The sequence below is a fragment of the Poecilia reticulata genome, unplaced genomic scaffold (assembly GCF_904066995.2).
Source record: "Poecilia reticulata unplaced genomic scaffold, P_reticulata-male-v2 Scaffold_33, whole genome shotgun sequence".
Classification (NCBI taxonomy): domain Eukaryota; kingdom Metazoa; phylum Chordata; class Actinopteri; order Cyprinodontiformes; family Poeciliidae; genus Poecilia; species Poecilia reticulata.
Genome location: NW_027675131.1, coordinates 111,327 through 132,947, shown reverse-complemented (window position 1 = coordinate 132,947; position 21,621 = coordinate 111,327). Strand labels below are relative to the sequence as shown.

General features: G+C 40.4%; 2 long non-coding RNA genes across 2 annotated transcripts in view; both read right to left on the bottom strand.

The window, feature by feature from the left end:
- The window catches only part of LOC145550316 (uncharacterized), a 195,743-nt gene that overhangs the window by 103,285 nt on the left and 70,837 nt on the right, over nt 1-21,621 (bottom strand). The gene's annotated exons all lie outside the window — the stretch shown is intronic.
- LOC145550317 (uncharacterized) lies at nt 15,945-16,500 on the bottom strand. Its single transcript, XR_014086220.1, has 2 exons — nt 16,429-16,500; nt 15,945-16,362 (listed from the first exon to the last, which is right to left on the bottom strand). It is a non-coding gene; the product is annotated as an uncharacterized LOC145550317 (long non-coding RNA).

Here is a 21,621-nt window from a genome sequence, read left to right as displayed (position 1 = left end):
GTCTGGCAATAAATCTTCGGAGACCATTGATGAAGGAATCAGTATCCAGTGACGACAGCATCTCCAGGTGAACTGCTCTTATTGCCATGCAGGTAAAGATGACTCCATATCGTTTTAACAGGCTTCTGCCACGTTTTATTTCAAAGGGACCAAAACAATCCACACCCACACAAGTAAATGGGGGTTTGTCTGGATACACTCGTTCCTGTGGAAGGTCTGCCATCCTTTGACTTCCTGGTGCAGCATGGAGTCGTCGACATGTCATGCATTTAGATAGGATCTTCCTAATTGCAACACTGGCACCAGGGATCCAATACCTTTGACGCAGTTCAGCAAGCATATGATTGCGTCCACCATGGCCTGTCTGATGATGTATGTGGCGCAGTAGGATTTCAGAGATGTAAAGGTCTTTAGCCAATATGGCTGGATATTTAGCTTCAGCAGGCATAGCTGCTTTGCTTAGCCTTCCACCAACTCTTAGTACACCACCCTCAAGAACCGGATCAAGCTTATAGAGCTGGCTTGTTTTCTTCACACGTTCATGTTTCTGTAAACTCATCATTTCCTCTGGATATCGCCTTTTTTGACAATAGCAGATGATGGCACTCTCAGCTTTTCCAAACTCCTCCACTGATAAGGCTCCCAATGCAACCTTTTTCTTGTACACATTCATTTCTTTCTTCAGCCTTTCTTGAAGTGTAACGTCATCAAGATCAGAGTCGGCAAAATCCAACTTTAGTTGTGCTCTCTTTTGAGCTAGTTTGGACAGCAATTGTTTAAACCTGAGTAGCCACCCTACCATTGTTTTCAGTTTGGCCCAAGAAGAAAATGAATGAATGAATTTCATAATTGGATCCACTTGTTCATTGGTGCATGTCACATTAACAGAAACCAATGTCTTGACTTCTGGATCCTCCAGAGCAAAATGATTTGTGTCCTCAGGATTTGCAGGCCATTTCCTTTCAGGGTCATGAAGAAACTTTGGTCCAGACACCCAGGTATCAGCCTTCAAAAAAGACTTCACACTTGTTCCTCTGGATGCCAAATCTGCTGGATTAATACTGGTAGCAACGTACCTCCACTGTGAGGGATTTGACAAACTGAGTATCTCTCCAACTCTATTTGTCACAAAGGTTTTAAACCTCAATCTTTCATTCTTGATGTACTTCAAAACTGAAGTACTATCAGTCCAAAGTACTGAGTCTTGTAGTTCCATTCTTAACTCCTACTTCAACAGCTTAGTCAGTGGAGCTACGCAGGCTTTACCCATTACAAATCCACAATGCACTTGTCCACCAGCATTACACTGCAACAGGTAGCTCGCAGTTCCATATCCATTCTCGCTTGCATCACTGAAATTATGAAGCTGCGAACTTGTGGTTTGTCCAAAGTCCTGTGGTTTCAGACATCTGCTAACTCCAAACCGTTCAAGCTGATGAAGTTCTTCCAGCCAGTTTTTCCACTTCTGGGAAGCATCATGTGGCAAGGGATCATCCCAGCCAACGTGTCTTCTGCTTAGATCTTGCAGAATCCCTTTTGCGACCAAAACAACTGGAGCCAGAAATCCAAGAGGATCGTAGATGGAACTTACGATGGACAAGACTCCTCGTCTTGTCAGAGGTCTGTCTTTGAGGATGATCTTGAATTTCAGCAGGTCTGATTGTACACACCACTGTACACCCAACACACGTTCCATTGGTAGATCATCATTATCCATATCGAGGTTCTTCACCTCAATGGACTTTTCATGCTGTGGTATTGCAGTAAGAACACTGCGTCGGTTACTTATCCATTTGAGAAGTTGAAATCCGCCTTTCTTACACAAAGCACGGAGTCCTTGGTATAATGACTTAGCTTCCTCTTCTGTGCTTACAGAAACCAAACAGTCATCCACATAAAAGTTGTGAAGCACAGCATTTATGACATTTGGTGTAAACAGTTGTTGATTGTCCTCTGCACACCTTCTCAGTGCAAAACATGCACAGTTTGGAGATGATGTAGCTCCAAAAAGGTGTGCAACCATTCGGTATTCCACCAGATGCTGCTCATACTCTCCATTTGGCCACCAGAGAAATCTCAACAGATCAGAGTCAGATGGTGGTACTCGGACCTGATGAAACATGGCCTCAATGTCCGCTGTGATGACAACAGGTTCTTTTCTGAATCTAGTGATGACACCAACCAATAAACTGGTGAGGTTTGGACCTTGTAAGAGTTGAGTGTTTAAAGATTTTCCTCCAAATGTTGCACCACAGTCAAACACGACTCTTATCTTCTTCTTATGAGGATGATATACTCCATGGTGTGGTATATACCAAACCCTCCCATCACACCGTTCAAGATTTTCAACTGAGACTCTCTCTGCGTAGCCCTTGGAAATGATGTCATTCATGAAGTTAGTGTAGTCAGAATGGAATTGATGGTTTTTGGTAAACTTCCTTCTGAGATTCAACACACGCTGTTCAGCCACTTTCTTATTGTTGGGCATTTTCAGATCTTTGTGTCTCAGAGGTAAAGCGATGGTGTAATGTCCATCTTTCAACTTAACTGATTCTGTAACAAGCTCCATGAACTGATTATCTTCTCTGGACCATCCAGGTTGTTCATCTTGAGAACATTCAGGAAAATCAACCTTCATTTGTTGTTGCCACAAGTCCTCAAGTTTTGACACAGAAATCCTGTTTACAGTAACAGTTGGTTGTAGCTCTCTTGTGTCGACATCATAGTCTCCTCTAAGAGGTCCATTCACTGTCCATCCAAGGATCGTCTTGACTGCGTAGGGGCCTCCATTTTGACTTCAGATAACATCCCATGGCTCCAGCGCTTTAGGCACATTTGTCCCAATGAGCAAATCAACTCCTGAATTGATTTCGATAATCTTCAAATTTTTCAGATGTGGCCATCTTTCGAGGTCTTCTTGGTGTGGAATGTTGCTATAATGAACAGGCATGCTTCTCTGTGTGAATACGTCAGGTAATTCACAAAAGATGTCTTCATTTAGCCCAGCAATCTCTAAATCTGACACAATGTTGCTTCCAACCACCTTCTCTTGACCCATTGTTCGCAGAAGGATGCTTGTATGTCTCCCAGTAACATTTAATCTGTTCATCAATTCTTCAGTACAGAAAGATGCAGAGCTTCCTGGGTCTAAAAAAGCATATGTTATTATTGTCTTCTGGCTCTTTGTAGACTTCACTCTGACTGGTAAAATAGAGAGAGTACAGCTATGCTCACCGGCCCCAGTTAGACCACTGGACTGAGCAGAGATGGAGGCACTTCCACTTGTTGTCTCCACTTCCTTCTTATGGACTGGAGCAATTTCCTTTTCTTTGGAGAAGACATGAAGCATAGTGGGATGTCTTAAGCCACACACTTTACAGTGATGTCGCCTTTTACAGTCTTTGCTGATGTGCCCAGTGCATAAACAGCCAAAGCACACCCCATTTTCTTTCAGAAATGTCAACTTCTCCCCATGTGACCTCCTTTCCAATAGAGGGCATGTGTCCAAGGAATGTCCAGCTTCACAAAATAAACAACTCTTTATAACAGTCGTCTCTCTTCCTTTCTTTACTTCATAGTCAGTTTTCTTCTGCATATCTCCAACAACAGTAGCAAAACTACTTCCTTTTATCTTTAATCGCTGTTGTGATTTATAGATTCCAACATCCTTCTTTGGTCTAGATGTAGAATCTTGGATATCACCAAAAAGTGGATCACTGGCGATCTTCACTTGCCTTTCTACAAACCGAACAATGTCACTGAAGGTGGCTCTTCTTTTGAACTTCTCCTGTAAATCACACACATCATTTCTCCATCTGTCTCGCAGTTTAAAAGGCAGTTTCTTGATAATTGTTTGCATATTGGTAGGAACATCCAACTCATGCATACATCCATTGTTTTCCATCACATTACAGCATTCCCTGAGCAGAAAGCTGAATGCTTGTAAAGCCTTTACATCTTCTGCTTGCAAAGCAGGCCATGATAAAACTTTATTCATGTATGCAGCAATTATCTTCAATGAACAACCAAAATGTTCTTGAAGCAAAGATTTAGCTTTAGCATATCCAGAATCATTAGGCATATGAACACAGCTTCTCACTAGGTCACGAGGCTGTCCTCTAGTGAACTGCTCCAGAAAGTATAGACAGTCTTTGGCACTGTGAGCTTTTGTTCCAATGCTGTGTTCAAACGCTGTCATGAATGTTTTAAACTGGAGTGGATCACCATCAAATATTGGTATGTCCCGTTTTGGCAGAAAGAATAAAGATTGTTGATTTACAAGCATGCTTGTAATTTCATTCTGTCTTTCCAACACATTCAACAGCTGTTTATTTTGATCAACTGACAATGAATGTTTCTGATGTGATGATTGTGGCTGTGGCTGATGAAACATTTGGTCTGTTGGAACTTCAACTTGTGTTGTTTTGTCTTCACCTGGTCAGTCAATGTGTCTGGATTTTGTTTAACTTTTGTGTCTTTAGGTCGTGCTCCCAAATAAGAATAGGACTGAAAGGTTGGAGCTTTATCATGACATTCAGTTTCAGCTGCTGTAGGTACAAATGTCTCTGCATCAACATTCAATATTTGAGATCTTTTATTTTCACGCTCAAAATATGAATTCATGCCATCAGACTTAATCTGAGCAGCACTGCTTACTTGAGAACAGACAGAGCCCTGCAACACTTTAACTTTAGCCATTGAAGCTACAATTTCAATCTCCAAATCCAGTTCTTCTTTCTTTTTTCTTAGTTGTTCCTCCTGCTCCTCTAAAGCATGTTTTTGTTTCAACAACTTGTGTCGTGCCTTTAATGCAGCCATGTCTGCTTCTGCTTTAACACGAGCTGAAGATGTAGAAGACAGAGAGGACTTAGTTCTTGATGAACGACATCCTCTAGACCTTCTGCTGTCAACATTAGAAACACTGTCACTTGGCTTAACATCATCCTGAACATCAGCATTTTCATCACACTCTGAATGCTGAGAAACAAAAGGTGCATTAAGCTCTTTATTCACACAGGGTTCAGCTCTGGACATTTGAGCCTGATTTAAATCAGCTTCTTCACCTATTTGAGCTTCATTGTTCAGTTGCTCTGCATCTAAAAGCCATTTTTCAACTTCTTGTATAAATTCAGAATTATATTTACACAAGCTTGAAAACCAAGTGTTTTGTCTTTCTTGTTCTTCAGTAGGAAACAGAGGAATAAAAGACTCATACAGCTGATTTGCATTTTCAAGCGATAATTTTAAATCGTCACAATGAGACTGAACACTCTTGAGATTCCCTTCATTTTTCATAAGCTCTTTAATAATGTTTATCTCTCCTTTAATTTTATGAACTTTTGCTTTGAGATCCTTTTGAAGCTTCTCAATTTTATTTTGTAATGCTTTAACAGTTAATTTTGATCGTCTTTTTTCTTCTTTACCGCTTACAACCGAGCTTGATTTAGATCCAGCTGACTCCATTTTCCGTTGTTTTTCCTTAACAATTCCTCTTCAGACAAAGCGAGTCAGTGTGCGTGTTTGTGTTTCCATACCTCAGTTCCAGCGGACTTGATTGAGCTGCAGTGAAGGAATCTCATTCAATTAACTGATGACGCTGCGATGCGCTCGATGCGCCATAGCCGCTTCCAAACTGTTCCAAGCATAAGCGAATCCAGACTTTCCTATCCAATGAACCGCTCATCGATTGTCATTTCTGTTGACGATAATTGTGCGGCAAAGCTAAAGATGTTTGAGGGCCGCACTGGGATAACTCGGGGAATTCTAAACTGTCCGACGCGTGCTTCAAATAAGTCCAAGCCGCTTCTTTGTTGTTGCAATCAACTATTTATTTCACTTTGATTGTCTTGGCTTCAGATCTTACACTGACTGACCAGGCCAAACCATCCAATAGTGCCAACAATAAACGGCATTAAAACACGGTCAACAGAAATTATGACCACCCGGTGCACCCACTTCCTCAAACATAATAAGCCAGCACGCCAGTATGGCTCCCATTCATACCTTCAGTGACAGCCACGCCCACCTCGACACACCCACCACCCAAGTGTCAAAGGCATGCGCTCCCGTCACCTCAATAATCATTCATTTTTATTCATATGGCTCTTACAGGAACACCATGTATTTGACATGAACTCATGAGGTCTGTGATATTCTTGCAGAGGTTTGAATTGGTGCCATTTCTAGTAAACAAATGTAGGTATTTTGTATAAAAGTTTGAAAACTCTAGCTCAAAAATTCTGTGAGTTACAGGTGCTGGAGCAAAAAGTGTTACAACCACTATCTCTTGAAGCTCATATAAATGAGCTTCAAGAGATAGTCTTGAAGAATGGCTATGAGAATTATAAGAATTGCAAATATGCACTCTTGAGAATACATATTTTCTGAATGACTGCTGCTGAAATGCAAAAAAAGTAGAAAGACTCTTAGGTAGGAAGATTGACGCTTCGATTCATATATTAACAATAATTATATTGTTTTGCCCTTGTATCTGCTCTGATGCGTCTCTTCTCATCAACAGAAATGTTAATGGTTTTGTCATTTTCAATATTAACCTCTCGCTTGTTTGGGTTGTCATTATCTATTTGAGCAATACTCTCAGGTTTGGATTTCTCCTGCCTTTTTGTCTCTTATGTTATTTATCTACAATCAGGTTAGTTTACATGTTGTCTTCTGAAAATGACAAAAAGAAAAGCAAAATCAAGAGAACAAATATGAATTAAAATAACAACATGCCTCAGCTTTATCACTATTTAAAACCTCTCAAACCCGACTTCGGCAATCTCCATAAAAAAACCGCTACACGTGATTTTTATTTTTATTTTTATGGTCCGCTAAAGGCTTTCATCCTTCAAAAACTATCCGGCATACAATTTTTGCCCAAAATGTTATGGTTTTCCGGCTAATTAAAATCAGCTGACGGATTTAAAGGGGCGTGTCCATTTACATGCCCTGTCATCAAATACGGTGTAAGTAAATTTTCGGTCGGCTGACCGACAATGTTCGGTATGACTTGACACAGAGAAGACTCTTAACTTTGGATACTTGAAAATATTGGCTTTGTAACCTCACGTCAGGGTCGAAATTCACCTGAAACCCCCTCCCATGCTCTCTGAATGAATTTTTAGCAGCTCTGAATGAGGTGCTAACAACGGCGCTCCTGCTTCAAAGATCACTCGAGCCAAGCTGATTACCCTCTCCGTTATCTTCCTGCTTCGTGCATGGAAACTAAAAGCTAAAAGGTGCGGAGGGGGATTTCTCCAACCTGACTCTGCAGAAAACCCACGTTTTGGGAATTGATAAAAGTGGTATTTTTTATTGTGATCTCTTACTTTATAGTAGAATTTATATAATTTTAATGCTTTGAGCGAGGAATCTTAAGTTTTGAGATGGTAGGAAAAATTTTGCTGCAATTTAGTCTCTGATTTGTGCGTGATTTCATCACAATGTGAGGAGTCATAGAAAGAGCTGTCAGTTCATTGTTATGTATATTACACAGTGCACAATGGTACATTTTGCATGTATATGGTGTAAATGAAGGTTTGAACCTTTGTATAATATATGGGCACAACTTCTGCCACAAACAGGAACTGCGATTTGTTTACATGTTAGCAACTTGCTAACCAACTTTTTTCAGATCTTTTACAGTAGCTGCGCTGTTACAGACTTAAAGAAATACGTGGTTTTCAGTTGTACTTTAACGTTTTCTCCCTTTACTTTTAAGCACAACACAGCAGGTTCACAGCCTCACCGCCAGAGTCTAATTACACAAACACCAAACACACACACGCACAGATATACATATACCATTTCCTTAGGCACTTACCTTTTTTTATCCAAATATTATTTGTTTTAAAAATAAATGACAACTGCAGCTTTGAACAAGTCTTAAAACAAGTTATTATACCTCTTTCAGCCGCACTGTCCGGATTGGCACCATCATTTTTCCCGACATCACAAGCCTGACCGCAGCAAACTGAGAAGTACAAAGAAAAGTACTTTTAGAGTTCGCATATTGTTCTGTAATGGGGCCTTTCATGTTATCTTCTACCCAGTTGAGATTTACAGTTAGCAAATTAAGTCCTCTCTTATGGAAAAAATTTTAAGAAATATAAGAAAAATCCTACCTCCACAATTTCCCCTTGCACCGTCATCAGTCCTTTTGACTCCGCTGCCTTCTCCAGAAGGGCCATTGGTGCTGCTGGGTTTAAAATATCCTCTGCTTTCTGTGAAAGCTCTGGAGTGACGTTCACCTTCGGCCCTTTATAAAATTGCGTGGCCGGAGTGACGTCGATGATAAGGGGCGGCTCTGAGCCCCTGAGGGCGTAGCCCCTCATGACGTAAGATTGGCCCTCACAAAGGTTTTTTGAATATTTTTCAAATACGATTACTTTTCTAATCGTTTGCCCATCTGTGACAATCAGAATTTGATTTATCTTTTTCTGCAATACCTTTGCTTTACCCTCCTTTACTGCCCAGCTAATTACTTTTTCTTCCTCTCTTATCTTATTACTGCGATGTTTACTGGTGGTGGCCTGTAGATCGGCGATTGTGTGTGGTTTATAATGGTAGAGAGCCATCCTAGGGGGAAGTGAAGGACAGAAACAAAATGTCAATATTACAAACCCCATCAAGAGTCAACAGTGTCACCTCCTCAGCCCCACACTTTAATGGGGCAAAGGACACATATTAAAGCGAAGAAGCTGTTTACCACCAAATAAACAGCAGTTTCAACTGAACAGGCAAATGGTTAAATAGCTGTTCAACACTTTACAGCAGATAAACACCTGATAAACGGTTTAGCCGTTGAACCAAAATCCTGTATTCAATATTCAGTGTTCAACGGCTGAACCGTTTGTTCCAAAGAAGTCACAGTTAGGCTTCACCTAATAAACGGACATTCAGTTTTAACTGTTAGGTAGTTTAACCTCCTCCCAACGGCAGTTTTAACGGCGAGTTAAAACTGGTGGTGGCGCCACCGGTTTTAACTATAGAAGTTAGTTATTAGATTTATTATTATTATTTATTATTTAATGCTTTTATCTAGGACCACCGACTTAAGAACGCCTTTTAAATCTCACCTGGGGGCCGATAGAACTAAACATTAAAGGCTGGTTGCTACAACTCAACGGGCTGGCCCGCTTAACTATCCACCCGTTGGACCGAGGTGGGCGGCTCCCGATTACACGTCATGAAACAATAGTCAATAAATAAAGTTGTAACATTTTACTTCCGATTCAATGTTATTACATTTACCTGTAGCTCGAAACATATGAACATAGAAAATAACCCAGAAATTAAGAATTTAGACAAAACTTACTTCTGTCGTCTTCTGGAAATGCTGAAAATGACCAACGGCGATTTGGATGGAACGTATTTATAGACTACATGCAGCGCTCACGAGCGTCTTCACAGCCAATCAAATAAGGAATGCAGCCTTTACAGTCAGTAGCCAGATTCGACTTACAGTCGTGATTAATTAATTTTTTTACTTTCACAAGGAGGAAGTATAAATCGTTAATCGCTCCAGAAAATATCTGTAAATATATATATATATATATATATATATATATATATATATATATATATATATATATATATTCTTTTATTGTCATCATTTATTCACGTTGTTTCCGTATATCAACTGCAGTCATTACTCTATGATGTCCACCGGACTCTCGGTTGCTGTCAGCTGTTCGTTGTTTGGGATTCCCTTAATTTCTTTATGACTCAGTGATTTCTTATTGGCTGCCTGCAACAGTCACACCCCACACATCGAACCGGGCCCGTCAGCAATTGCGGGCATTTTATTAGAAATTCTGCGCCCAGAGTCATTCCACATCTCTACTGAAAGGTCCTTTTTTCTTCTTCTTTTCTTCCCCGCACTTCCAATAAATATGCCTTAGGTACACTTCCTTTCAGTAGTCACAACTGTTTAATCCATTGTTAGCAGGTCATAAGCAGTTTTTCCGAGCCCCATTTAAACACAACACGAACGCTAAAACGATCCTGTAATTCCAAGCAGGAAATTACAGGATCGTATTCATGCTTTACTGTGGCTTTTGTTCAAAGTTCAAAATGTATTAGATTTAAGTCTTATTAAATAGCACTGCTTCTTCAACACTGTCATGAACAGCGCTCTGTGACTGTGATGAGTGACCGCTCTCACTATTGTCGCTGACGAGATTTAGGGCGGCCATCTTGGAGCGGTCCACCCACTCAGCGTTATGTGTTTAGCAGTCACGATGACGTATCAACCTATTTAATCGATCATAACACGCTTTTTTGTTACTGGAGACCATATTCAAACATCTATCAAAGCTATATAAACAATTGTATTTTTTAAGTATGTTTTTAATACATAGTTCAGCATATTTAAACGGTCAGTTCATTGTTATGAATCTAATTATGTCAAAGTGGGAAGTGTTAAACTATAAATACACTTTAAGTGGTGTTTTAGAAAAAATAGTCATTCCACTAATTTTATACTAATTAACAGAAGCCAACATTTGTACAAAACCTGAACTCTTTAAAAATGTTGAATAGTGAAATGTAACAAAAAGCATAAATTAGCAGGAGCTGAAATTATCACAGAAACTCAAATTAAAAATGTAGCCCTAGGCGGAAATTCAACCTGTAAGACTCTTCCGACATCACTTATCACCACGGCTTCATCCCAACCAATAAGTACGCACCACCTCTCTACCTCGATCCAATCACCTGGCAAGAGATCCTTCAAAAGGCGAAGCAACCACAGATCCACCCGCTTCAGCCGTGCTTCAACCCACCTCCTCCCCATGCTTGTTGTTGTTGCTTCATTTACAGTTGCTGACTGTATGATATTTTATTATATGAATAACTTTGAACTTGCTGATTGATGAAATGCACAAAACAAATGATCTTGGACTTAAAAAAACGTAAACCTGAAGGAAATAGCATATATAGCAAAAGATCAAACAAGTTGCTACTGTTATTTGACATTTAACCTTGGTGTTGGTTTTCTTTTTTTGTTCTCATTTTTAGATGATAACATGAAAATTGACATACCTGATTATATTTCTAATATAATATACTATATTTTTGTACTGTATTAACAGGAAAAAATGGAAGACAAAAAAGCGGCTGTAGTCATTGGTGTCATGGACACTGAAGACGAAAACGAAAAACATGTCCTCCTGGACAGTGATGAAGTCTTTCGGATTGCTGCAGATTTGTGGAGTCCGTTTGATGAAATGCTGGAAGACGGGAGCCTTGTTGTGGATATTGAGGTTCACGGAAATGAGATCAAAAAAATAATCAAAAAATAATTGCAATTTAAATAAATGTTTTCAGTTTAGTTTTTCAACTTTTTTCAACTATTAAAATTTTTGACTAATCTCTGGTTATGCTTTTTAATGGTATTTGTTGTGTTTCACTCTTGAAATTTCAGGTCTTTTAGAATTTTTTTGCTTGCTTTGTTATAGTTCATAAAATAATCAGTTAATCTGTTCAAATTAAATTGGTGATTACTATTGAATGACACTTTCTTCATATAACATAAACTTTGGTAATGAAATTTACACCATATGTATATATACAAGTGGAAATCCTTCACTTATTCAGTGATTGTGAGTCTGAAAAGTAGTATGATGAAATTTAACTTATACAATTTTTCATGCATTAATTGCATTAATCAACTTTTCCATGCATTAATTCACAACGTTTTCTGCCTGTTTTAAATATTCTCAATTCTTCCGGCGCTAGAGGGGGTAAAATGAATTAAACTTCACTTTTTGACTTTTTTTCAGGTTATTCAGGTATATGTGTGTGTGTGTGTGTGTGTGTGTGTGTGTGTGTGTGTGTGTGTGTGTGTGTGTGTGTGTGGGTGTGTGTGTGTGTGTGTGTGTGTGTGTGTGTGTGTGTGTGTGTGTGTGTGTGTGTGTGTGTGTGTGTAATTAGACTCTGACGGTGAGGCTGTGAACCTGCTGTGTTCTGCTTAAAAGTAAAGAGAGAAAACGTTAAAGTACAACTGAAAACCACGTATTCCTTTAAGTCTGTAACAGCGCAGCTACTGTAAAAGATCTTAAAAAAGTCGGTTAGCAAGTTGCTAACATGTAAACAAATTGCAGTTCCTGTTTGCGGCAGAAGTTGTGCCCATATATTATACAAAGTTTCAAACCTTCATTTACACCATATACATGCAAAATGTACCATTGTGCACTGTGTAATATACATAACAATGAACTGACAGCTCTTTCTATGACTTCTCACATTGTGATGAAATCACGCACAAATCAGAGACTAAATTGCAGCAAAATTTTTCCTACCATCTCAAAACTTAAGATTCCTCGCTCAAAGCATTAAAATTATATAAATTCTACTATAAAGTAAGAGATCACAATAAAAAATACCACTTTTATCAGTTCCCAAAACGTGGGTTTTCTGCACAGTCAGGTTGGAGAAATCCCCCTCCGCACCATTTAGCTTTTAGTTTCCAGGCACGAAGCAGGAAGATAATGGAGAGGGTAATCAGCTTGGCTCGAGTGATCTTTGAAGCAGGAGCGTCGTTGTTAGCACCTCATTCAGAGCTGCTAAAAATTCATTCAGAGAGCATGGGAGGGGGTTTCAGGTGAATTTCGACCCTGACGTGAGGTTACAAAGCCAATATTTTCAAGTATCCAAAGTTAAGAGTCTTCTCTGTGTCAAGTCATACCGAACATTGTCGGTCAGCCGACCGAAAATTTACTTACACCGTATTTGATGACAGGGCATGTAAATGGACACGCCCCTTTAAATCCGTCAGCTGATTTTAATTAGCCGGAAAACCATAACATTTTGGGCAAAAATTGTATGCCGGATAGTTTTTGAAGGATGAAAGCCTTTAGCGGACCATAAAAATAAAAATAAAAAACACGTGTAGCGGTTTTTTACGGAGATTGCCGAAGTCGGGTTTGAGAGGTTTTAAATAGTGATAAAGCTGAGGCATGTTGTTATTTTAATTCATATTTGTTCTCTTGATTTTGCTTTTCTTTTTGTCATTTTCAGAAGACAACATGTAAACTAACCTGATTGTAGATAAATAACATAAGAGACAAAAAGGCAGGAGAAATCCAAACCTGAGAGTATTGCTCAAATGGATAATGACAACCCAAACAAGTGAGAGGTTCATATTGAAAATGACAAAACCATTAGCATTTCTGTTGATGAGAAGAGACGGATCAGAGCAAATACAAGGGCAAAACAATATAATTATTGTTAATATATGAATCGAAGCGTCAATCTTCCTACCTAAGAGTCTTTCTACTTTTTTGCATTTCAGCAGCAGTCATTCAGAAAATATGTATTCTCAAGAGTGCATATTTGCAATTCTTATAATTCTCATAGCCATTCTTCAAGACTATCTCTTGAAGCTCATTTATATATATATATATATATATATATATATATATATATATATATATATATATATATATATATATATATATATATATATATATATATATATAACGGCGGGCCGTTATATATGATATATATTAATACTGAATGATATTTATTATTCAGTATTAATCATTATTTATTTGTGACATTATTAATACTTATTTACTTGTCTTTGTATAGTTACATAAATATGTATTGCTATTGTAACCGGATCCTTTTCTGCGTTGTGCTGGTTTTTGAGTGAATGGACCATGACACAGTTTCTTTCAAGCGGATGATTCTCGGTTTATTTCTGACGAAAATACAGACAAAACAACCGTGTTATAGGCTGCCCGCTCCAAGTCCTACACCAAACAAAAGTATAAAACTAAAATTAACTTAATAGATGTATAAATAAACTGAATGTATTTAGATGGAAAAATGAAAAGCACACACCTTTCCCGCAGGACAACATGTCAAAAGGGGAGGGGCTAAGGGGCGCAAACAATTTAAAGACAATACCACAGAAGAAGAAATAAAACGGAGGGGCTTCAGATCTTAAAATAACACGGTTAAAACAATGACAGAGGTGTTTCAGTAAGATAAGGAAACAGACAAATAACCAAAAGAAGACATTTTGTGTAATTATAATAAAAGAGAATTACAACCAGGTTACATTATTACTAAATAATTTATTAATTTATGAACGGCTGTGCTTTGTAATTTGCTCTTCATACATCAATATCAGAATATTCTATTCCTATTCTATTGTAATAGCCTCTAATCATATTTAAATATGCTGAACTATGTAATAAAAACATACTTAAAAAATACAATTGCTTATAAAGCTTTGACAGATGTTTGAATATGGTTTCCAGTAACAAAAACGCGTGTTATGATTGATTAAATGGGCTGATACGTCATCGTGACTGTTAAACACATAACGCTGAGTGGGTGGACCGCTCCAAGATGGCCGCCCTAAATCTGGTCAGCTACAAGTAGTGAGAGCGGTCATTCATCAACAGAACGCTGTTCATGACAGTGATGAAAAAGCAATGCTATTTAATAAGACTTAAATCTAATACATTTTGAACTTTGAACAAAAGCCACAGTAAAACATGAGTAACGAAGGGAAATAAGGAGTCTATCTGATTTTGAATCTAATTATTTAAATTTTGCTTAAATGGTTTGCACCTCCGGTTTGCACCTGTGGTTTTGTGTAATCCTAATCTGGCCCGCCGTTAATTTTATTAACTGCGGGATGAAGAAAAAAAGACCTATAAGTATGGATGTGACCATGACTCTGAGGTGGATAATTTCTCCCAATGCCCGCTTTTGCCGACAGTCCTGCTTTAGTGTGTTAGTTGTTATGTCTGTGGCGAGAACAAGAGCACAAACAAGAACACGTTAACCTGCCACGGCTTTATGGACATGCGCAGTTGAGTGGCTTTAAGTGGCGTTCAATGAACGTCACCAGCATTTGATGAGCGCCTCTCCCACAGTAAATTACATTTATATTTTCTATTTAATATTTTTTATGACAGTGATGAAGAAGCAGTGTTATTTAATAACAGTTTATGCCAATACATTTTGAACTTTCAACAAAAGTCACAGTAAGGCATAATTAATAATTAATAATTAGTCTATATAATTTTGAATGTTATAATTAATTCTAATGCGATAAAAAATATATGCAGTTCAAAATGTTTGTTTCAAAACCCGAATTGTACATGAGACTTAAAATTGGTGCCAAATCTTTCTTGAATTGATTTAACAAGCATGTAAAAGCCACAGTCGTAATCGAAGTGGAAATGTCTGAGTCCTCCTGAATGCCTCTGACACATGACGTGACGTTCTTTGCCGTTACGTTCTCACTTCTTCGTTTGTCCCCAACAGGTAAGCGGTGTGTTATTTGGGTCTGTCGTGATAATAAAATTATAAACAATGAGAGACGGTTTCTATGGAAGCCCATTTCCGCCACTCTGTTAAAAAAAAAAAGAATAATTATCTCATTATAATGGTGTGGCAACACTAGGGTAGGAGTCTGGTACTCTTCTCACAGCAGGGTAACCAGAAGTTGTGAACAACGACACCTTGGGAATTGCACCGAAGGAAATATACTGCCAGTGGGCTCGAGGTTCGTGACCACAGAGAACAAGACTTTTCCAAAAAAATGGGATTACATTTATTATTTCATGTTAAAAAGTAGACAATCACAACATAAGGAACACAATAGGAAGGGGGTGTACAGTACTGAGGCCTACCAGCAGGGGGAGGACGGTCCAAATGGGAACTGGTTCCTAAAATAAATGTATAAATCCAAAATAAATCACCCCAAACACTTGTGAACAGGCATTCAATCGTGAAGAAACCCCAACACCGGCCACTCGCACAACACAGTTCCAGTCTCCCAGGAGGCCCCTCCCACTACCGTCAGCTCTCAGCCTGGAGACAAGGGGGTGGGGTCAAACAAGCAAATACAAAAAACACAATTACTACAATTTACACTTGGCCAAAGACTAAAATGAGGTTACCTCCAACCTAACCAATTAAAATAATCAATGTTTTAATAGAATAGTTTAAAACAATCCATGGCTGCTTCCTGCAGTGAAGCTGGAGGGTACACAAAACAATAGAATGTTCCAAAGTAACAAATTCAAACCAAAGAAAACCCAAAACTAAAGAAACCAAACAAATTAACAAAGCAGTTGCGACAATAAAACAGCCAACCAATGAAGCAAGATAAAGTAACCAAAAAAAATGAAAGAAAATACTGAAACAAAACAGCAGGGTCTCCAGTGAGCTGCAGCAGTGACAGAGCTGGAATTAAATCAAAAGGTTAGTAGGTGATTTTCAGACAATGGAAGGCAGAGGAAACCATTGTCACCTACCAGAGCTGGATGACTTTACCCCAAACCAGAGGATCCTTTCCAGCCCACAGCAGGAGGATCAGCTTTCCAATATGTGCTATATATAAATAATTGTTATTTTTGGTGTTATGGAGCTGTATGGGTGCAATAAAACAATACATACCCGTTTTATGTGAAAACTGCACTGGGGAGGGTGAATCACAGCCACACCCCAGTACCAAGCAGGAGCTTCCAGATGTTTTCTAGATGTAAACAATTTAAGTCAAATATTGAATTTGTAGGTCTTATGCTGAAGGAGAAACATTACTTACTGATGTAGAGCTTTAAAACATGCACGCTACCCAAGTGACCTTCCCAATGACGTGACCAAATGCCAGCATAAGCAACAAGGTGAGAGAGTCTGCCTTTATACTCTCCACCCCTCATGAGGTGATTAGGGGCCAGGTGTTTTGAATATTGGGGCAGGCTTCTTCCTGCTACAATGAGATAGTATCTCAAAATAACGAGATAGTATCTCATTATATTGAGATACTATCTCATTATAATGAGATAGTATCTCAAAATAACGAGATACTATCTCATTATAATGAGATAGTATCTCAAAATAATGAGATAGTATCTCATTATAATGAGATAGTATCTCAAAATAATGAGATAGTATCTCATTATAATGAGATAGTATCTCAAAATAACGAGATACTATCTCATTAAAATGAGATAGTATCTCAAAATAATAAGATACTATCTTGAAATAATAAGATACTATCTCATTATAATGAGATAGTATCTCAAATTAATAAGATACTATCTTGAAATAATAAGATACTATCTCATTATAACGAGATACTATCTCATTATAATGAGATAGTATCTCAAAATAATGAGATAATTTGAGTTGGCCCTATAGTTTGAGATATGCTCAACTTGATAGAAGGAAATGGATATTGATAATATAATAGAGCAATACTTCAGAAGGGGTTTTACGAATCTTGAAATCTTGCAAGTTTTGGAAGAAACCCATAATGTTAAATTAAGTCTCCGGACACTGGAGAGAAGACTGCAAAATAAGCGCCTGTGGCGTAGAAAAAACAAGACAGATGTTGCAGAAGTGGCCTCTTTTATTGAGGAACAACTACAAGGATCTGGGAGACAACACGGCTACAGGTGGATGCACCAGAAATGTTGGATGGCTGGCATAGTCACAGACAGGGAAACAGTACGTCTTTTGATCCGCTTATTGGATCCCAACGGGGTTGACCTGCGTGCACAAAATCGCTTGAGACGACGCTTATATGTCAGTCGGGGACCAAACTATGTCTGGCACATCGATGGGTACGACAAATTAAAGCCTTATGGGATATGTATTAATGGATGCATAGATGGCTTTTCGAGGAAAATGATCTGGCTAGAAGCATATAAGACCAATAGTGACCCTCACATTATTGCTGGCTATTTCATTGATGCTGTAATGGAGTATAATGGATTTCCACAGAAGATACGAATGGATCATGGCACAGAGAACACTCATGTTGTGGCGATGCAAAGATTCCTGCACAACACCGAGGATGAAAATGGTTTTGACTCTGTTATTCTCGGTCCGAGTACAGGAAATCAAAGGATAGAGCGATGGTGGTGCACTTTAAGAAGTGAATGTGCCCAGTTTTGGATGGACCATTTTGACCAGCTTAAAGCCGATGGCTATTTTGTTGACAGCTTTCTGGACAAATCACTGATCCAGTTTTGTTTCCTACAAACAATACAGGTACTATAAATTTACTTCTTGCTTTCAGCACACAATTTTGAAATAAGTTACAAATAATACAAAAGCATGACTTTATTTCTAACAACTATTTTATTTTATTTTTTCCATTTTTTAATCAAACAGGTGGAGCTGGATGAAGTTGTCCATGCATGGAATGACCATCGTATACGATCTACAAATAATCCTCGGGCTCCGCATGGTCGTCCCACATTAATGCATGGTGTTCCCAACCTGTATGGGGTTCCAAATTTTTTACAGTCTGCTGATCTGACAAAGCTGGAAATATGTATAGAAGAATGTCGTTTCAAGGACTTTCCCTGTGATGTTGATGTATTTAACTTATGCACTGAACTCATGACTGAGCACAGACTGGTAATGACAGATGATGTGTATGAAATTACTAATCTTTATGTAACACTCCGTCAAATGATCAGTGATGAGCTGGGGGAATAGTTTCTCTAAATCATCCAGGTCCACACAACATCTGACAAGTCAGATATTATGTCAATATGTCCTGTGTAAACACTGTGTGATTGTAAAACTAAATTCATGAATGAGTTACAATTTGTTTCTATTTTTTTTCTAAAAAAAAGACTATACATTTTACTTAACTTCAGTGTTGAGGTCAAGGTCTATCTATTAATTTTTATGTGGTTAATTTTATTTATTAATACAAAATAGTAGCCTCTTGTTCAAAACAACACTAAATAGTGCCAACATTTCCAGGTTTTCTATTTTCTTACACTTACTTGTTCAGGGAAACTGTTGATATATGGACATGAATGTTAAATGTACAAGCAATGTTTGAATCATGTTATTACTAACAGATAACACTTTCTGAGTTTTCCTACCAATATGCTATTGTTTGCAGTTGGTATTAATTTGATAAGAGTACAAATGTTGTCATTACTCTTGACATATATATTTCAGTGTTTTTCAGTATTATTGCCAATCAGTTTATTTACAGTGCAACAACAAACAGACTCTACACTTTGTTCAGAATGTATTTATTTTGTGTTCTGCCAACAAACAACTATCCATTATTTTGACATTTCCAAAAATAAATTACAAGTGCTTAAAAAAAATTGCCTTGGTGTATAGTGCACTCATTTGATAAGCTTAAGATAAAGGAATATACCAAGTTGTGCCCAGCAAAATAAAAATTAAGACATTTTTTTATAACCTTCCACAAAAGAAATGGAATGTTCAAAAAAGAAAAAAAAATTCAGAAAGTGATTTTATAAATATGAATGCAATGTAACAAGTAGCCCATCGGTACCCCTTCCGATGGGCTCACCACCTGTCCGAGGGGCCAAAGGGGTCGGGTGCATTGTGCTATGGGCGGCAGCCAAGGGAGGGGACCCTGGCGGTCTGATCCTCGGCTGCAGAAGCTGGTTCTTGGGACGTGGAACGTCACCTCTCTGGTGGGGAAGGAGCCGGAGCTAGTGTGCGAGGCTGAGAGGTTCCGGCTAGAAATAGTCGGCCTCACCTCGACGCATGGCTCTGGTTCTGGAACCAGTCTCCTTGAGAGGGGCTGGACGTACTTCCACTCTGGAGTTGCCCACGGTGAGAGGCGCCGGGCTGGAGTGGGCATACTTGTTGCCCCCCATTTGGGCGCCTGTACGTTGGGGTTCACCCCGGTGAACGAGAGGGTAGCCTCCCTCCGCCTACGGGTTGGGGGACGGGTTCTGACTGTTGTTTGTGCTTACGGGCCGAACGGCAGTTCAGATTACCCACCCTTCTTGGAGTCCTTAGAGGGGGTACTGGAGAGTGCCCCTCCTGGGGACTCCCTTGTTCTACTGGGAGACTTCAACGCTCACGTGGGCAATGACAGTGAGACCTGGAGAGGCGTGGTTGGGAGGAACGGCCCCCCGATCTGAACCCAAGCGGTGTTCTGTTGTTGGACTTCTGTGCTCGTCACGGATTGTCCATCACGAACACCATGTTCAGGCATAAGGGCGTCCATATGTGCACTTGGCACCAGGACGCCCTAGGCCGCAGTTCGATGATTGACTTTGTCATCGTCTCATCGGATTTGCGGCCGTATGTCTTGGACACTCGGGTGAAGAGAGGTGCGGAGCTGTCCACTGACCACTACCTGGTGACGAGTTGGCTCCGGTGGTGGGGGAGGAAGCCGGTCAGACCTGGCAGGCCCAAACGTGTAGTGAGGGTCTGCTGGGAACGTCTGGCGGAGTCCCCTGTGAGACAGAGCTTCAACTCTCATCTCCGGCAGAACTTCGAACACGTTCCGGGGGAGGTGGGGGACATTGAGTCTGAGTGGACCATGTTCCGTACCTCCATTGCCGAGGCGGCCTATCGGAGCTGCGGCCGCAAGGTTGTTGGTGCCTGTCGCGGCGGCAACCCTCGAGCCCGTTGGTGGACACCTTCGGTGAGGGATGCTGTCAAGCTGAAGAAGGAGTCCTACCGGGCCTTTTTGGCCTGTGGGACTCCAGAAGCAGCTGATAGGTACCGGCGGGCGAAACGGCATGCGGCTCGGGTTGTCGCTGAGGCAAAAACTCGGGCGTGGGAGGAGTTTGGAGAGGCCATGGAGACAGACTTCCGTACGGCTTCGAGGCGATTCTGGTCCACCATCCGGCGTCTCAGGAGGGGGAAGCAGTGCAGCACCAACACTGTTTATAGTGGGAATGGTGCGCTGCTGACCTCAACTCGGGACGTTGTGGGCCGGTGGGCGGAATACTTCGAAGACCTCCTCAATCCCACCAACATGCCTTCTGTTGAGGAAGCTGAGCATGGGGACTCTGGGTTGGGCTCTCCAATCTCTGGGGACGAGGTCGCCGAGGTGGTCAAAAAGCTCCTCGGTGGCAGGGCCCCGGGGGTGGATGAGATCCGCCCGGAGTTCCTTAAGGCTCTGGATGTTGCGGGGTTGTGTTGGCTAACGCGACTCTGCAATATCGCATGGACATCGGGGGCAGTTCCCCTGGACTGGCAGACTGGGGTGGTGGTCCCCCTGTTTAAAAAGGGGGACCGGAGGGTGTGCTCCAATTACAGGGGGATCACACTCTTAAGCCTCCCTGGTAAGGTCTATTCAGGGGTCCTGGAGAGGAGGGTCCGTCGGATAGTCGAACCTCGGATTCAGGAAGAGCAGTGTGGTTTTCGTCCTGGTCGTGGAACACTGGACCAGCTCTACACCCTCAGCGGGGTCCTGGAGGGTGCATGGGAGTTCGCCCAACCAGTCTACATGTGTTTTGTGGACTTGGAGAAGGCGTTCGACCGTGTCCCTCAGGGGGCCCTGTGGGGGGTACTCCGGGAGTATGGGGTACCGGGCCCTTTGATACGGGCTGTCAGGTCCCTGTATGACCGGTGTCAGAGTCTGGTCCGCATTGCCGGCAGTAAGTCGGGCTCGTTTCCGGTGAGAGTTGGACTCCGCCAAGGCTGCCCTTTGTCACCGATTCTGTTCATTACTTTTATGGACAGAATTTCTAGGCGCAGCCGAGGTGTTGAGGGGATCCGTTTTGGTGGCCTTAGGATCGCATCTCTGCTTTTTGCGGATGATGTGGTCCTGTTGGCTTCATCGGAACGTGATCTGCAGCTCTCACTGGAGCGGTTCACAGCCGAGTGTGAAGCGGCCGGGAT